We start from the raw sequence: 18,814 nt of genomic DNA, 5'->3' as shown, positions 1-18,814 counted from the left end.
AATCACTGAATCATCTCTAATGCAAACTTGAGAACTGCCTGTTAGAACAGAGCTATGTGCCTTTCCTTGGCTATATCATTTCTAGTATCGGGCTCAAAATGGATCCATCTGGTCTCAATGCAATCCAGCGGTTCCTAGGATTTGCCAACTACTATCGACAGTTTATTCAGGGCTTCTCCACCGTCGTAGCTTCTATCACTGCACTCATCTGCAAATCTGCTAATCTGAAAATGATGGTGCTGCCCAAGCATTTATTAAGCTCAAACAAGCTTCCTTTTCTGCACTCACACTCGTGCAGCCAGACACATCTCAACCTTGGAGGTTGATGTATCATCTCAGTCAGAGCAGTCCTATCCCAAAAAGTCTCTTCAGGGAAGCTTCACCCTTCTGGATTTTATTCCAGGAAATTTTCTGCAGCAGAGAAGAATAACTGCAGAGGGGACTAAGAACTCCAGGCTATGAATTTTGCCTTAGAAGAATGGAGGTATCTTCTGGAGGGATAAAGTTTTCCTGTAACTATATTCACTGACCACAAGAACTTTATCTGCAAACTGCTCAATGCCTTAATCCACCTCAAGTTAGATGGCCTTGCTTCTTTTCTTGCTTCTACCTTCACCTTCAGACCAATTTTTTAAATATTCAACTATTTTACAGTCCAGTTGCTTTGTAGCCACTACAGCCCTTGGTGGTGGTTACCTTTATCTATCCCAGATAAACCTTGGACTCATTTACCTATGGACTTCAACACTGACCTTCTACCATCTTCTTCCATCCATGGTACATAATACCATATGGGTTTTAGTAGACCGGTTTTCCAAGATAGTTCACTCCACTCAAGGGTCTTCCAGCAGCTCCTAACTTGGCCTCTATTTTTATCCGCAATATTTTCTGTCTCCATGCTTGTCTATTAGAAATTGTTTCTGATCAAGGAATTCATTTCACTTATAAAATTTTGGTGAGCACTGTGTAAGAGCATCAGTGTAAAGCATTTTTGCACCGCATACTATCTTCAGTCTAATGGACAACCCAAATCTCTAAAAATGCCTAAGGATGTATGTTTCATTGAGTCAGGACGACTGGTAGGATCTGTTGCCTTGGCTGGATTTGCCCACAACAATCTTTAACACAAGGCTTCCTCTATGTCACCATACTCTACCATCAACCAATGAAATTCTAGTTAACATTTTTTTAGTACATTCTACAAAATGATAGCTAGAATCTCATTGGTTGCTATTGGCAACATCTCCACTTTTCAAACTCACCGGAAACTCTCAGCTTGATACATTTACCCCCGGGCTCAGGTCAGTCTAGCATAGAAAGAGCTACAGCTTGATACAAGCTGTTTATTAAGCAGGGGAAATCCTTTTTCTGGTAATAATTGGAGTTTTAATTGGAGATAGAGCTTCTTCTTATATCTGCCCCCACCAGCAAAGAGATCACCAGATTTCTCCAGTGAAAGCTTTCCCATGGGAAATCCTATTTAACAAGGAAGGCAGTGGTTCAATCATTCTTCTGCTATAGGCAACATCTCCACTTTTTAAAACGCGCAGTTTAGTAAATATACTCCCTAGAATGTTTTACTGTATTTCTTATCATACTTAACTATCTTATATTTTTACTGCAAATTTTAATTTTACACTGCTCATTTTTGCCTATTCTAAGCCGTTGCCTGATTCTGGTTACCTGATTGTACTATTTGTACTATGGGGCACACTGCTAATTTCATCTCCACCCAATTCAAATACCCTTCCCCATTGTTGTGCAGCCTATCTCAACTGTGCAGCCTGTAGCTGAGTGGGAAATTGACTGAGTACCTTGCAATCTCCAAACACTTTATTTCCTCCCACACCAACTTCTCAGCTACTTATTTACCTCTGAAAATTAATTTGGTCTTTCAGGATTAGCATATGACACAGGTCAGGTAACATTTTAGGTCTGTGCTTTAAGTTTAGAGCTAATTTCCCTGAACAACTTTTTGAGGAACATCATCTACCTCTAACATTGTCATTGTTACAGATATGTGTCTTGACCACTGGGTCCACCCAGTCTCACTCGACAATAGATTGCCATTGACCTAATCCACAATATGCCTAACTTGAGCACCCGGGTTCCAGGTGACAGCAAATTGTTGAGCATTTACCCATTAACTTCTACACTTTACTATCACAATTTTTATCACTTTACACCTGACATGATTTAGTTCCTGACAACTCAGTTCTGGCGAAGATATTAGCTGCAAGTAGCAAATCAGCTATTTATTTATTTTTCTATATAATATATTTTTGGTTTAGTAGTAAAAGTATATCATGATTTGATTTTAAGAGGAAGTCACTGGCACTCAAGTTTTCAGTTTAAACCCCTGAAGTGAAGTGAGGCAGAATGAACAACTAAACGAAAAACAAATATTAATGTACTCTAAAAGTTGTTAGATATAGAACATAATAGAAATTAATTTAAAAATTAATTGGAAAGCAGCAACACAAATGTAGTTATAATTAAGAACTATATTTAAATAGAATGTAAAAATTATAAGGAAAAATACCCTGTCAATGTCAACTTATAGTTTAAAAGAGAAAAACTAAGAAGGAAAATAATCATAAAAATATGTTGCATAACAGGTATAAACTAGCATCAACTCAATTAATAGGATCAATCATCAGTCTCTTAATCAAGTGTACAAAATATACTTATTTGTTTATGCATTTTGATGTTTCCTGTCTGACTAGCTGTAATATTTCTGATAAATATATGTAGCAAACTAATTAACCTTTGCTGTGCAAACATCTACATACTAGTTTTAACCAACTGCTCCATCATGCACACAATATATTTATGCTTTGTGTTTAATGTTCCCAGTTAAATATGTAATATTTATGCTACTGAAAATAAAAAAAATGTGTCTGATATTTTGTGTATATTGCCTTTTGTTATTTAACTGCATGAGCATAATGAAGATCATGAGTTAAATTTAATCGCTCATACAGTTTATTGGTGATAAAGGGTGATATGACCTCACTTTGCACTTTGCCCAGAGAAATTGGACTAGCTCACTCGTGTATTGAATCCCTTCATCAGTTAGAATCTCAATGGCAAATCCTATGCTGCTAAATATGCCTACCAGTGCATCCCCTGTTTCTCTCCAGTAATAGAGGACAGAGCCACACACTAAGAATTTTGGGTGGTGAAATCCACTATGGTGAAAATGCACCTCTTCCCCAATCTATTGGAAACAGATTGGGGGTCTCACTTTGTCCACAGTCACTCACTGAATATGTTCCTCACCTATTAGAAAGTACATACATGAGTAGTATGTTAACAACACGGTCGTGAAGTTATGAACACATGAGAATTATAAAGCACAACATATGGGAGCTTCAGAGAGATGGTCGGTGCTGTAGAATCTTTATAAGTATCTCTTTATTCTATTTAAAATATAAGTATTAATATATATCTGTATTGAATGTATTTGGAGTTTAAATGTTAACCTCCTGTTAAAGAGGTGAAGCTTATCTAAATCAGGTGTTGAAATACTGAGGGAATTAACCTCTGACAAACGAATCACCCTATTTTATCAACCTAAGAGTGTGTGGATGTGACTCTTATTTTGATGGTATCACACTATGTCTGGCGCTTCTCTTTTTGTGTCGTTTCTATCTAGGTGTTACATCTGCAATTTGATGTTGTAGCGGAGCAGCCTACTGTATGTGATATATTAATTATTAATCACGTTGTCACGTGGTATCTCTGATTGTTCACTAAGCGCCTGTTTGTCTTTTTCACTTTTTTATTAATATATATCTATATAGATATATCTTATACGTCTAACCTATATGTCTGCAAATATATTATATCAGGCTTACAATTGGGTAGCTCATAAACTAAAGGGTGAGATTACTTCTAGTCCAATCATACATTATATAAACACATTTATCATGTATGTGCATATGACTGTCTCATGTATCTTAAAAGGGAAAATACTCTATAGCACTATGGTCCAAGATATATATCTATGGTATAATAAATATACTAGATACACAGATGTATTATATTGGCTCATTGACTATGCGGAATTTGTCCAAACCTGTAATCTGACATAAATATTGTTGTATGCAGTTTAATATATGTATATATATATATATATATAATTTGACATGAAAACTCAGCTCTACTTTATTAAAGAAAATTTTAGTTATACAAATAACAAAATAAGAAACACAATGATAATAAGTCCTCTAATTATTTATGCTTCCTTATCTACCTAAATAACACAAAACACAAACCATTCTTAACAAACATTAACAATTAATATGCATATTATATTCTTTCAAAAATATATAACATTTAAACACTACCTGGTAGATATCAGAGGACCGTTCTGTTTGTTTCAACTCCAATCCCATCTCTTTTCTGAACTTCCTCTCTTACTGCATTTTGGAACTAACTACCCAATGTAATGGCCACTCATATATATATATATATATATATGAGTGGCCAAGACATTATTTTATTTAAAGAATTACCTATATGGTAACAGTCAGAGGAAAAGGTGAATTTGAAGTGGACAGAGTTGGCATCAGACCAAGACTTTATTTAGAGACATTTAGCAGAATATGAGCACCTTTGTAGGTAGTGAGTGAGCTTGGAGTGTTATGGTAGGGGTTTGGAATGATGAAGGTAAAGTGCAGTAGCATGGGCAGCTTCATTCAGGGCTGAAGATATGGGATAAAGAGACTACTGGAGAGGGGTGAGAGGAGTGTTTTAAGGCTGGCAGCAAAGTGGGAGGGTCAAACTAATGTAGATCACATAGTGTCCTCTGGTTTTTGGGATGGCAGAGTTAGGTAAGGACAGTAGAAGGAGAGGAGGTCTGGTCAGAAAGAGGTAATGGTGAGTTAGAAATACTGTAGATGTCAAGAAGTGAGAGAATACAAGGTCAAGGGAGTGCCCATCACAGTGTGTGGAAGAAGAGGTCCAGAGCATGGAATCATGGATGGAGCTGATTAAGAGACATTTGGAGACAGGCAGAAGTACCATTCAAAGTCCTCAAGAATGAATGTGGGCAGATATAAGGAAAGTAAGAGGAAGAGCAAGGCAGCAAATTTGGTGAAGAAATGTGTGGTGGGTCACAAGATGAGGTAGATATCTGCCATGTGGTGGTAGTCAAGAGGGAAGAGACTTAAGTTGTGAGGTTCAAAGGAAGGAAAGGAGAAGAAGGGTAAAGGAGCACCAATGCTGAAGGTGTAGGAGGTAAAAGGATGCATATGATATGATAAGCTTAATTTGCCGCCCTGTTGGCAGAAATACAGATTGTTTCGTATTTCTCATGATGTTGCCAACTACTAGTAGCACCTCACTTAAATCCAAAAGGTACCATTAGAAGCCTCTGCAGTGCCAGAGCTCTGTGGCTGGTGGTCAGGGCTGTAGTGTGTCAGCTAGTCTCCGTTGCTCTGTTGTGGGACCACCAGAACCACGGACCCTCTAGCACTGCTACAGTCCACTTCCTGCGACAAGGAACCAAAATATTTATAGCCAGTATAACATTTTTGGATCCTCCTATACCCACTTGACACCAGGGTAAGTCCCTGTTTTAACCATTTGAAAACATTATTCCTTGTTTACATAGTTTAAATGCATTGGGTCTCATGTATATTTGGTCACACTTGTGCCTCGAACATATGTAAAAAAAAGACCTAATCAAGAAAAAGTGCATTTACAGCCTTATATTCAGCTGTAGAACACTAGCATTTGCACCCCACCATAAGGTGGAGAAAGCATGGAGATGTGACTTAACTGTGCTAGTAGTAAATGTAAATGCCACATTATCCTATTTGTTCACAAAGGGGCTGTTGCTGAGTGACATAATTTGTGTAAACTGTCTTATGTGAAATATCTCTATTCATGCCCAGAAACTGGGTGCTCATGTATATTTCTATGCAGACTTGCGTGATTCTGGCACGTACGCTCATCTGCACCTGGAGAGGCCGGACAGGGAGAGTGAACTTTGGGCAAGTAGAGTAAAGGTGTGTTTACACTAATGTTACATTAAATGTTTGTAGGCTTTTCTTTTGCACCTGTTATAGGACTGGTGCAAATACTCATTCATGTTGTAAAATAAGTAAGTACTCGTCGTACTTACCTGGTGAATAACTACCTGATATACTGCATGCAGTAATTATAGTCAGTCTTGGCAACTATTATTTGCATTTTTTCTAAAAAAAAATCTGTTGACTAAGAAGCTTAGCTTGTTTCACATTTGCTCAATGGATACAGGTGTGGATTATGGAAGAACTGGTTTTCTTGTAGTATAATTTTGTTAACTGTTTTACTGAAATAGACCAGTACATTGCAAATTCCTCACTGCAGAAACTCATTTTTTATGATTGTACGGAACTGGTCTGCATGGGCAAAACATTCAACTCTTCAATAGGATAAGCATCATTAGACCATCATGTGTCCTATGCCATGTTTCAATGTTGTAATTTGGTAACCAGTCCTACAGTCTCAGGGAGACTAACATGTTGTCAGATGAAATTATAATGAACTTGCTCTCTATCTGTCTCCCAAGAGTGCCTTGCACCACTCTTTTCACGTTACTTACTGTCATTTGCTATGGGTAATTGCAGTCAGTTCTGCTTACTCTCATGGTTTAGAAATTGTTTTATAATTCCTAATCCTTTGTCCTTCAGGAGATGTTTACAACATGAAAACATATTACTTGCAGCCATGAATTTTACATAGAAATTAGTGCAAAGATTAGCACATATCCTAATATAACATATTTATATATATACTGATATAATATCTCCTATCTGGGATCCTCCTATTCAGATATTTCCAAGATAAAAATGTAAAAAAAAAGGCATTATTCGGGGGTCATGTCATCCACACAGACATGAACACCAGGCAAGGATATTGCTGCTAGTAATATTGCAACTAAATCAACCATTTTTCAGATCATCAAAAACTTCAATGAGAGAGGTTCAATAGGTTTGAAGAAGGATTCAGGGCGCCCAAGAACGCCCACCAAGTGCCAGGACCGTCTGCTAAAGTTGCTTCAGCTGCGGGATCGGGCACCACCAGTGCAGAGCTTGCTCAAGAAGACTTTTGGAGGATGGCCTGCTGTCAAGAAGGCCAGCAAAGAAGTCACTTCTCTCCAGGAAAAACATCAGGGACAGACTGATATTCTGCAAAAGGTATAGGGATTAGATTGCTGAAGACTGGGGTAAAGTCGTTTTCTCTGATGAATTCACTTTCAGATTGTTTGGGGCATCTTGAAAAACTCTTGTCCGGAGAAGGAAAGGTGAGCTCTGTCATCAGTCCTGTGTCATGCCAATAGTAAAGAATCCTGAGACCATTCTTATGTGGGGTTGCTTCTCAGTCAAGAGAGTGGGCTCACTCATAATTTTCCTAAGAACACAGCCATTCGATTAATAAAGAATGGTACCGAAACATTCTCCAAGAGTAACTTCTCCCAACCATGCAAGAACAGTTTGATTATGGACAATGCCTTTTACAACATGATGGAGCACCTTGCCATAAGGCAAAAGTGATAACTAAGTGGCTCGGGATCAAAACACTGAAATTTTGGGTCCATGGCCAGGAAACTCCCCAGACCTTAATCCCATTGAGAACTTGTGGTCAGTCCTCAAGAGGCAGGTGAACAAACAAAAACCCACAAATTCTGACAAACTCCTAGCATTGATTAGGCAAGAATCGGCAGCCGTCAGTCACTATGTGGCCCAGAAGTTGATGTGGCCCAGAAGGGTGAATTCCAGAGATCTTCAAATAGAAGGATCAACACTGTAAATATTGACTCTTTGCATAAACTTAATGTAATTGTCAATAAAAGCCTTTGACACTTATGAAATGCTTGTAATTTTACGTCAGTATACCATAGCAACATCTGACAAAAAGGTCTAAAAACACTGAAGCAAACTTTGTGAAAACCAATACTTGTTTCATTCTCAAAACTTTTGGCCATGTGCTGGAGAGATCTGTTTTAGGTGCCATGCACAAAATGTTGCAGTGTGGGTCCTTTTGTTATGCTTATGCTATTGTATTGTTCACATTTTAATAGTATAATTTTATATAAAATTAAAAAGACCAATTTGATGTGAGCATATTTCCTTTGTGTGTGCATGTGGTCCAGTGGAGGGGGGCAAAAGGTTCCTTGGTCTCTCTCTGGTGTTGCTAACTCCAGAACACTATTCCACGAGCCTATAGTACTTAGACCAAGGTGGAGGCAAAACTGAACACAAGGTAAAAAGTCCATTTGCAACAATCTAGCTGCGGAAAGGGGGTGTCACATCATCATCACCTATTTATATAGCAACACTAATTCTGCTCTACAGAGAACTCACTCAAATTAGTTCTTACCCCATGGAGCTTACAGTCTAAATTCCCAAACAAACACACACTGAGAGAGACTAAGGTCAATTTAATAGCAGCCAATTAACCTACCAGTATGTTTTTGAGGTGTGGGAGGAAACCCAGGCAAAAATGGGGAGAGCATACAAATTCCACACAGATAAGGCCATGGTCAGGAATCAAACTCATGACCCCAGTGCTGTGAGGCAAAAGTGCTAACCACTACGCCACTGTGCTGCCCCAAACGCTTATGGGATGCTCCCTGCAAGGAGTTCAGAATGTCCCTACTTTCAGCAAAACTTGCAAAAGACCCTTCCCAGTTTACATCAGGTGGATGAAAGTCTCCCATGCCTATTACCTCTCCTTTTAATGCAATTTTAGTGATGCCTTGCAATAGGTTCCTCTCCAGTTCCTTTTTATGACCTGGGGGCCAATAGACCACCGCATTGCAAAGAATAGTTTTCTCCCCCATTTCTATGGTCACCCAAAGGGCCTCCGGTTTTTCTTCAATAGTTTGTATTAAAGTAGTATTCATGCTTTTGTTCACATACATTGCTACTCCCACCCACCTCCTTATATTTTTTTGCCACCTTCACGATTTTTAACATACACTCTTTATCCATTGGAGCTGTGGCTCCAGGTAAGCACCTTACATGTTTCTCTACCTCATTAGATTTTCACTTCTGCCCTCAGCATCTCAATGGGCCTGTTTCATGAACATCAGAGTTGTTAAGGTCTTTCCCAACGGAGTTCAAGACAGAGGGAATCTTATAACCTAAATAAGTCCCATCCAAGATGGAGAGAGAATATCTTGCTCAAGAATATTAGACATTAGATGGCGAGCAAACAATTAAAACAAAAAGCAGTGCTAAAGTGTTTGGTAAAAATATAAAAATAAGTGTAAAGCTAAAAATGCATATGTAGTTCAAATAAACAGACTTTAACAATAATTGAATCGTTTTAATTCCTAAATAAAAAATAATAAAAGTAGTATATCACAAATCAATAAATATATCCACAACTATCAATCCTGATATTAATATCTCATATTCAAGACCAACTGAATACTAGATCATTTCCCACGGTGTTAATCAGACTAAAAACTGAATCAGAAGCTTTATAATTTTTATATTCTTAAACAATGCATTTGATATGTGCAGATTCTGAAACAATGTCTAACGTTGAGCTAATGGTATTTTCCAGGGGATCAAAGTCCTAATATTAATTAAGTCTCTACACAATGATTCCTTACCACGGGAATTGAGAAAGTAAGCTAAATATTAAATATATGTCCAAAAGTTGTATTACGTCTTCAGAACAAAACAGAACTTTGAGTTCCAAATAGAAATTAATTCCTGTGGTTTAAAAATCCAGAACAACTGTCCAAAACAAACTGGCACAGTGGTCAATATCATTGCCTCACAGCGTTGGGGTCATGGGTTTGATTCCTTTGGCCCTACATTTGTGGAGATTTTATGTTCACACCATGTTTGTATGGGTTTCCTACAGGTAATCCAGTTTCTTGTCTGTACATTTAAATACTTGCAGTATGATACACTTAATAATATTATTGGCCCACTTGTGAGATTTTAAATATTGGTCATGGAAATTCTGTCACCTTTAAACATAGTAGCTGATTTAGAAAAGTGCTCTATTGTGATGCATAATAGGTACATACTAATATAGACATAAGAACATGACAAATATAATACACTCCTCAACAAACAGACTAATATAATAACACCTCTAAAGGAAAGGTGCAATCAGTTCTCGTGTAGAGGTCAAATAATCTAACAAAATAATACATGGAGACATTATTCACACTTAATCCAAAAACATATTAGTTTTAGGCATTTTTAAGTGGGCTTTGCACTTCTAGTACCTGGCTGGCACAAAAAAAGATCCATTCAGTATGATAAGAACAATGTAAAAAATAAATAAAATCATCAGTGTAATTCACCTCCAGATCATCATCACCATTTATTTATATAGCGCTACTGATTCCGCAGCACTGTACAGAGAACTCATTCACATCAGTCCCTGCCCCATTGGAACTTACAGTCTAAATTCCCTAACACACACACACACACAGACAGAGAGAGACAGACTAGGGTCAATTTTGATTAGAGATGGTCACTGACCCCCGTGTCTTGGTTTTGGTTTTGGATCTGGATTACCTTTGTGTTTTGGTTTTGGTTTTGCCAAAACCGCCCTTGCGTGTTTTACTTTTGTTTTGCAATTTGTTTAAAAATCACTTTTTTGGGGGCTAAAATAACCTAATTCAGTGCTCCACCTGTTTCTTGGATAAGTGAGGTAATTCTAAAGCTAATAAATTAGGAAAAAACAGTTTAATCCCTGGTAGGCTGTCCTTAATTCTACACAGAAACCTGATTGTCTTCCTCTCCATCTTAGCCTATTGGCAATGTAGCCATCGTTTTTGGGTGTATATTACACCCTACACTTATAGTTAAATATAAAAAGAAGCAGCCTGCAAAGACAATTTAATAAATACAAATGGCCAAAGCAGATGTTCTGTTTGGGTGTATAATATTCCCCTAGATTAAAATTGAAATAGACGAAGAAGCAGCCTGCATAGACTGTACAATAAAATATAAATAGACAAAGGGAGTTTAGTGACTGTGTGTATATCACTCCATCCAAATATAGTTAAATAGAAAAAAAACAACCAGCATAGACTGTACATTAAATAGAAATAGACAAAGGGAGTTTGGTTTCTGTCTGTATCAGCCCTCCCCCCCTCCACTTGTAGTTAAATAGAAAAAAGCAGCCTGCATAGACTGTACAATAAAAATAGAAATGGACAAAGGCAGTTTGGTGTCTGTCTGTATATGACACTCCCCCCTTATCGTGAAATTGACAAAACAGCAGCCCTTAAAGACTGTACCTAAAATAGAAATGGACAAAGGCAGTTTGGTGTCTGTCTGTATATGACACCCTCCACTTGTAGTTAAATTGAAAAAAAGTCAGCTGGCATAGACTGTACAATAAAAATATAAATGGACAAAGGCAGTTTGGTGTCTGTCTGTATAGGCCCCCCTCCACTTGTAGTTAAATATAAAAAAATCAGCCAGCATAGACTGTACGTTAAATAGAAATGGACAAATGCAGTTTGGTGACTGTCTGTATATCACCCCCTCCACATATAGTTCAATAGAAAAAAATCAGCCAGCGTAGACTGTACGTTAAATAGAAATTGACAAAGGTAGTTTGGTGACTGTCTGTATATGACACCCTACACTTATAGTGAAATTGACAAAACATCAGCCTTTAAAGACTGTACGTTAAATTGAAATGCCCCAAGTCCCTTTCCTGTTTGGGGGTAGATTACACCCTACACTTAGAAAGTTTTAAAAAAATGTTGTCATCATCTTCAGCATCATCCTCACCCTCATCAGTGTGTACATCATCATCTCAGACTATTAATTCATCGCCACTGGAATCCGCCATTAGAGAACTGTCTTGGATGTCTTTGATGGTAAAGGCCTTCCTTGTGGAAAATCTAGTTAATTTTGATGAACCTCATATTTTCCACATGTTTTGGAAGTAACCTCCTACGTCGATCACTGACTAGGTTCCCGGCTGTGCTGAATACTCTTTCAGAGTACACACTGGAGGGTGGGCAGCTTAGGTATTTCAAAGCAAGTTTGTACATGGGTTTCCAAATGGCTTGCTTTTCTTCCCAGTAAGGAAAGGGACTGTCTGACATTTCCATATCAATTACCTCTTGAAAATAATTCTCCACCATCCTTTGCATGTTAATACTCGGATTGTTTGTTCACACAGGGAAATATGGGAGACCCCAAAACACTTGTAGTGCTAAATATGAAATATATAGTGCTGCTAGAGGGAACCAAGCCCACCCATCTCTAATTTTGATAGCAACCAATTAACCTACCAGTATGTTTTTAGAGTGTGGGAGGAAACCCACACAAGAACAGGGAGAACATACAAACTCCACACAGATAAGGCCATGGTCAGGAATTGAACTCATGAACCCAGTGCTGTGAGGCAGAGGTGCTAACCACTTAGCCACTGTGATGCCCAAGTAAATGCACATTATCAAACATTCTATATTGAACCAACAGTATGCAATATAGTATCCCTTTAACCTCAGCAAATCATATTACTAAAAAAAACTTAATTCATAAAACAATCACATTACTATCAGCAACTGACCTTGTAAAAATACATTAATAATTCATAACCTCTATGTCTGTATGCAATTAAGCCCAGTGCTGTAACAGCTTTGTTAAAGTGGCAATTGTAAATATAACTATATTCCAAGTGTATATGTCTAATGAATTACGCCAAACCCACAATAATATGCTGTATTACTAATGCAAAAAGTAAAGATATTCATATGGGGAACAGAGACTAACCTAACACAGTTCTGTGACTTATGTACCTAAGCATTTAAACCATACCTACTTTAATAAGTAAGAAAAAAAAGCTATTTTGTGTAAAGCCACATACTAGTACTGTGCCCCCTCTTTACAAAATGTAATTGACCGTGGTATATATTTAGCAGACAATCATAGTGGATGTGTGTGTAAAATGTGCCAAAATATTTAAAATGATTGGATGACAATAGAGCCATTTACTTCCTTTCCCGACATTTCATGATAATGATATATATTTATAAATATCTACATAATATTTTGTGTTTTCTTTGTTTTCATGATACAGTTCATTAAGCATCTACCCTCAATACCAGAAATGTGCTTGTTACCACTGTATGCAGAGTATGTTTACAGCTGTACTTATAGTCCTCTTTCAATGTAATTTAATTATTTCTTAGTGTTCTCTCAGTTGTTCACAATATTCATTAGTTGAAAATGGATTTAATTTAAAGCTGCTGCCTGTCAAAAATGGGATATAATTATGTTATGTACACATGAAGCCACAATTTTTCTCGTTCAGTACATCTTATTTTGAACAATAGTAATATCATTAAAAAATACGAATTACAGCAAAGTAGATACAGACATAGAGTGGTTTGGAACGTAGATCATCAATAATCAGCTGACCAAACCATACCTTGGAGGCAATCTGTAAAATAAATCAGTTCACATCTAGCTATAACATTAGTTAAAATTACACTGCACCTATAGCTGCCTAATTTAATTTAAGTTTTCACTTTCATCAATTTCTGATGTGAGTTTGCACTAAACAGTAAATATTAAGTAATTTCTTAAGTGGCAAGCAAATTCTAGGGGTGTAAGCAGTTGTAATGCTCATGGAGTCTGACACCACCTGGTGGCCCAGGCTTTTGCTTAGAGCCATGCTGTCATTATGGTATTATAGCTTGAACATGGAACATGATCAGGGGCGGGCTGGGCCGGGGGGCAGGGGGGCATCGGTCCCCCGGGCCGCTCAGTCTGACCCCTGTTCGGGCCGACACCCCTCCCCCCCCGTGGATGCATGTTTCTTTTTAATATTAATATTACCTGCGGCAAAACAAGCGATGCGGTCGCGTCAGCGCACAGGCAGCCACATCACATGACAGGCGTTGCGACTGCGTCATCAATGACGCGGCCGCATCACGTGTCATGTGGTTCGGCTACCTGTGCGCCCCCCCGGGCTGGACTGTGCCAGCCCGCGCCTGAACATGATCTTAAGCTAAAAGTAAAGCACAATATAAGGCACAACTCTATAATCACAATCTGAGATTCAAACACACAGGAAGAATTATACAGTTATAATGTCTTGTTTGTAACGATAAGCACAATTTTCAAAACTATTCAGCTAAACATTCACATTATTCCACATGTGGGCATTAAATTGTGCATGTTCTTCTTGCAAGAAAAGGAGAAGGAAAAAGTCAGATGGAAAATAATTATAGTGAGAGAAAAAAGAAATATAAATGGAGAGAGAAAAGGAGAAGTATAAAGGGTGAGAGAGAAAATAAATGCAGAGAGAGGTAAGAAGAAATAAATGGAGATAAAGAAAAGAAGAGATAAAAGGAGACAAAGTGAAAAAAGAATTAAAAGGAAAACAAGTGAAATTGAGAGATAGAAAAAAAGAGTGAAAAGAATCAAAAATGATGGAGAAAAATAGAGTGAAATAAGAGAGAAAACAGCCACAGGAAAGATAAAGGAAGGGAAAGAGGACCCAAAATAAACAAAAAAGTAAAAACATTTCTTTTTTACATCTTTTAAAATGGCCAGCTGTGGTTTAGATTGAGAAGGGACTTTGGCATCTGCAAAGATGTCATCAGCAGACATGCAACAGTCTGTGCAGAGTACAGCTTGTGGAGGTTTTGCTTCCTTCAACTTTTATCACAGTAGTCACTGCATCTATAGGTTTCACTGTATTTGGAGGAAGCGGCATCGATGCAGCATGTGGAACTGGCAAAACAATTGACACTGTAAATTGTGCCTGATGCAATCTTACCATTAGACATTATAGTCCTTGTTAATGAGACAGAGAATGGTGATAACATTTATCTAGTCTCTTAGGTGTGACATTGTTGCTATTGTGCCTAGTGGCACTTCAGTTAGTAAAAGAGCCATAGCTGTTAGGGATGCTGAATCCATTGCCCTGGAGACTAGCGCTGTCCTTAGTGTAGCAGAGGTGAACTCACCAGGTGTGTGATGAGTGTGCACTGGCATTCACAAGTTGTTAGAACTAGATTAAAGTGTTGTATTACATACTGCACTCCTCCAGATAGAGTCTTAAGTCTCCCAAAATGCCTCTACTCACCCTGGTTTGTCTTTTGTCTTTGCCTTTTATCTGTTAGTCCTGTTCCTCAATACGCATGATTCATCATCTGATTAAGATTCGCCATGAATGATATTAGTCAGTCTCTATTGACTGGTGGACCATAATGAGCTCATTATATAGATATGGCATTGGTATTAAGATTGCATTTTGGCATTTGCTATCAGATATTTGGTATGGTGGTATAATGCACCTCATTGTACTGTAATTTTGTGTTGCATCTCCAAAATCACAAATGTTTAAGTAAGTTATACAAACACAAGTTGCAAACTGTCTTCTGTAGATAAGGGTTGTTTTATTTTCTAGAGAAAAATCCCCCAGGTATTTTATACCTACACTATTCCCTTAATACAAATTAATAGGAAAGACAAGTCTTTATAGCCAAAATGTGAAGGTCAAAATGGTTACCATTTTCACAAGGATTTTCATGTATTTGTTTCTTTCATCTTGCTTTCTACAGCTGTGAAAGCTTGCTGAAAAGTTAATATATAGCCTTTGGTGCTAGTTACAATAATTACATTTATATAAATCCAATTAACATGTTCTTGCATCCCTGACTAGTTAATACGCATAACTTTTAAGAATCCAACAGCATTTGTAATCAAGTCAAAAATAAAAAGCTATCAATAGCTATCAATAGCTTCTGTGATAATCAGAACCAAATTTAAGATATAGTGCCTGATTCATTAAGGAAAGGAAAGCAAAGAGTAACTTTACATCTTGGCAAAACCTTGTTGCATTGGAGGAGAGGTAAATTTAAAATGTGGGTACAGATTTGCAGTTGGGGGTAGGGTATATGCTAGATCAATTTTAAATTTCACTATAAAAATAAAGATATCAAGTAAGGACACAGTACAAATATGTGCACACAGTAAAACAATCAGTATAAAACTATGTATGGAGGAGAGCTGCTGAAGATCCAGACCCCTCATTGAGTTAAGCAAGTTTAAATATGGCTGATCCAGCGCTAATGGTCCATAATGTTTATCTACAATAATATGTGGGACTGTACCTATGTTAATAAAGTGATAAACCTGTTTAACAGTAATTGTTTTTTTAATAACAAGGCTAAATGACCTATGTAAATTAAAATTCAATAAATAAAAACAATAGAATAAAACCATAAAACAATAGTTAAAATGGGCACAACAAGAGTTCTCAGTATTGGAGGTGGTAACGTCCATAAAGAACCTGACATCAGTTGCTGCTAGTTAGAAAAATAATTGTGGAGTCCAAAGAAGATTTTTGATAAATGGATCCAAATATATCCAAAGTACAAATGCCTGGCAAATTCCAAAGAGGTGTTGTCACATAAGTCTCACAAGATTAAGGTATGACCGGCAATACGTGCTGTTAGGCAGTGCTTCCTATTTCTTGCGGTTCGGAACAATGCTGGCCGGCTTCTTGATAGCAGCAGACTCGCGATACTTCGTGGTGCTGTTGTAAGAGATGGCATGAGTTCCTCAGTGGAACGCAAGCACCGCTTCCTGTAGGCTGGTCCTGGTTTAGTAATTTGTGAGGGGAGTTTTCCACGCGCATTACGTCACTGTTGTGACTTTCTCAATTGGGAGTGTGTAGGTCCCGATATTATCAGTTTATATGTCCACGGTTTGATTGACAGTTAATTAATTGGCACTTCAATTCCATATGAACACTGTCCTGATTGCCTATTGCTTAAAGTGATTCCTCCATACAGTATTAATAGAACGGTTTAAATGAGTGAAACGGATAGAATTCGGTAGATATCAACAAATGAATCTGTATACAGATATTTGATTTACAACGGTCAAGATAACAGTATACATAAAACAATAAGCAGGTGTTATGTTACATTTGACCAGTTTGTAAATACTTAGCGGATTAATTTACCCTCTCATCCTTCACTTTAAACCTGCATCCGGCAACTAGAGTATTTGAAAATAATATTGACCTATTCTGTTTTTTATTTCAAACACGATGCTTAGTCCCTATGTGCAGGCTCTATACGTGGAAATTTACATATCTATGTGAAGTTGCGATTTTGTCACCTCCTTATCACAGTGGTGGTGCTGTGTTCCCATTTACAGTCGATACAAGAAATGGTCTTTATTTTATTTCTCAATTGGGCTTGACCTGACATACATGCTTATTTAGAATCTTCCTCTAAATACTACCTGTCTATTCTAAATTATGTTTAACTAGGTAGTAGTTTCCTCTGGTGCTAATACTATACTTATTTATATTATGATAGTTAGTTCTTTCCCATATCAATGTCAACTTTGTATTTTATTGCCTGAGTGGTTTTTGTGGAGTGGGGGGGGGGTGGATTGCTCATACTTAGGAGATTGTAACATGGAGCCCATAGGGTGATGACATCCCTGGTGGTACTTCCTGGTGGTGTACAGCACTAGGTATTCCCAAACCCTCCCGACTTAGGTACTTACCTAGCCCGACCTGGCTTCGCTTCCAAGTTCTGATGGGTTTGGGCTTATACCAAAGTGGTATGGCTATAGACAGCAGATCGATCCCCCTACAGGAAGGTTTCAGCACTCATACGGAAAACTCCTAGATAAAGCTCTGTATTTCAAAATCTATGTTGAAAACCCTGGCCCCTGGGGGTCTCAACTAATAGATCTACCTCGTATCAACAGTATTGATAGTTTTCGTGCAATCTCCTCCCCTTCAATTCTTCCGTACTTTTTGAATTGCCATGAACTGTAAGGATGATGGGTCTCTGTTGTGTTGAGGCTTGTAGTGATGGGATACACTGTGGGTAACTAGTCCTTTCTTGATATTGTGGATGTGTTCCCCTATTCGAGTTTTTAGGGGTCTGGTCATCTACCCACATACTGGAGATTAGACGGACATTGTAGGATGTAGATTACATCCCTAGTGTCGCAAGTGAGAGTATCCCTGAGTTTATTCCTCTGTCCGGTTTGGATGGAAGTAACTCAGTATAAGGATTAGTGCTTTTGGATCTGGTAGATGAAGAACCTGAACAGCGGCCACAATAGTAGAAACCAGTAGGGTTCTTCATCGTCAGGACTGACTGGATATTAATTTTAGGTTTGGGTTTAATGTGATTTTATACCAACTTCTTTCTTAGATCAGGTGCCTTTCTGAAAATAATACTGGGTTGTGTGGGTAAGATCGTTTTGAGATCCTCAGGCCTGATTCATTAAGGATCTTTAATGAAGAGGATCCTTAGTTCAGTCTCCTGGACAAAACCATGTTACATTGCAAGGGGAGCAAATGAGTGTTCTGTTTTACACATAAGTTAATTACTGACTGTTTTTTCATGTAACACACACATATCAACTTTAAATTTCAGTGTATAAATAAGCTATCAAGTATTTGTGTATTGCATGAAAAAACAGTCAGTATTTAACTTATGTGCAAAACAGAAAACTTATTTGCACCCCTTGCAATGTTACATGGTTTCCTCCAGGAAACTGAAATAAGGATCCTCTTCATTTAAGATCCTTAATGAATCAGGGCCCTCGTCCTGTAACAGGATCACACAATTTTTTTTGATAATTTTTTTATTTTTGTTTAGCTGACTGGTCATAATTGGTTATGAAATAAGTGTTAGTTCCTATCTCTACATCAGTAGGTTTGTTCCTATACTTCAGAAGATCTTCCTTGTCCATATGTTCAACTTTTGTATAGGCTAACTCCAAGGCATCTTTGTTGTAACATTTTTACTCCAATTGGGATTTTAATTGTTTAG

At 37.7% G+C, this 18,814-nt stretch overlaps 1 protein-coding gene and 1 pseudogene across 1 annotated transcript in view; one reads left to right on the top strand and one right to left on the bottom strand.

The window, feature by feature from the left end:
• Positions 1–18,814, top strand: part of NPFFR2 (neuropeptide FF receptor 2) — a 164,855-nt gene that overhangs the window by 45,166 nt on the left and 100,875 nt on the right. The gene's annotated exons all lie outside the window — the stretch shown is intronic.
• On the bottom strand, positions 17,481–17,599 carry LOC142136640 (5S ribosomal RNA; annotated as a pseudogene).

Source organism: Mixophyes fleayi, chromosome 1 (genome assembly GCF_038048845.1).
Source record: "Mixophyes fleayi isolate aMixFle1 chromosome 1, aMixFle1.hap1, whole genome shotgun sequence".
NCBI classification, from domain to species: domain Eukaryota; kingdom Metazoa; phylum Chordata; class Amphibia; order Anura; family Limnodynastidae; genus Mixophyes; species Mixophyes fleayi.
Note: the sequence above shows the minus strand (reverse complement) of the source record. Positions and strands in the feature narration are given on the sequence as shown.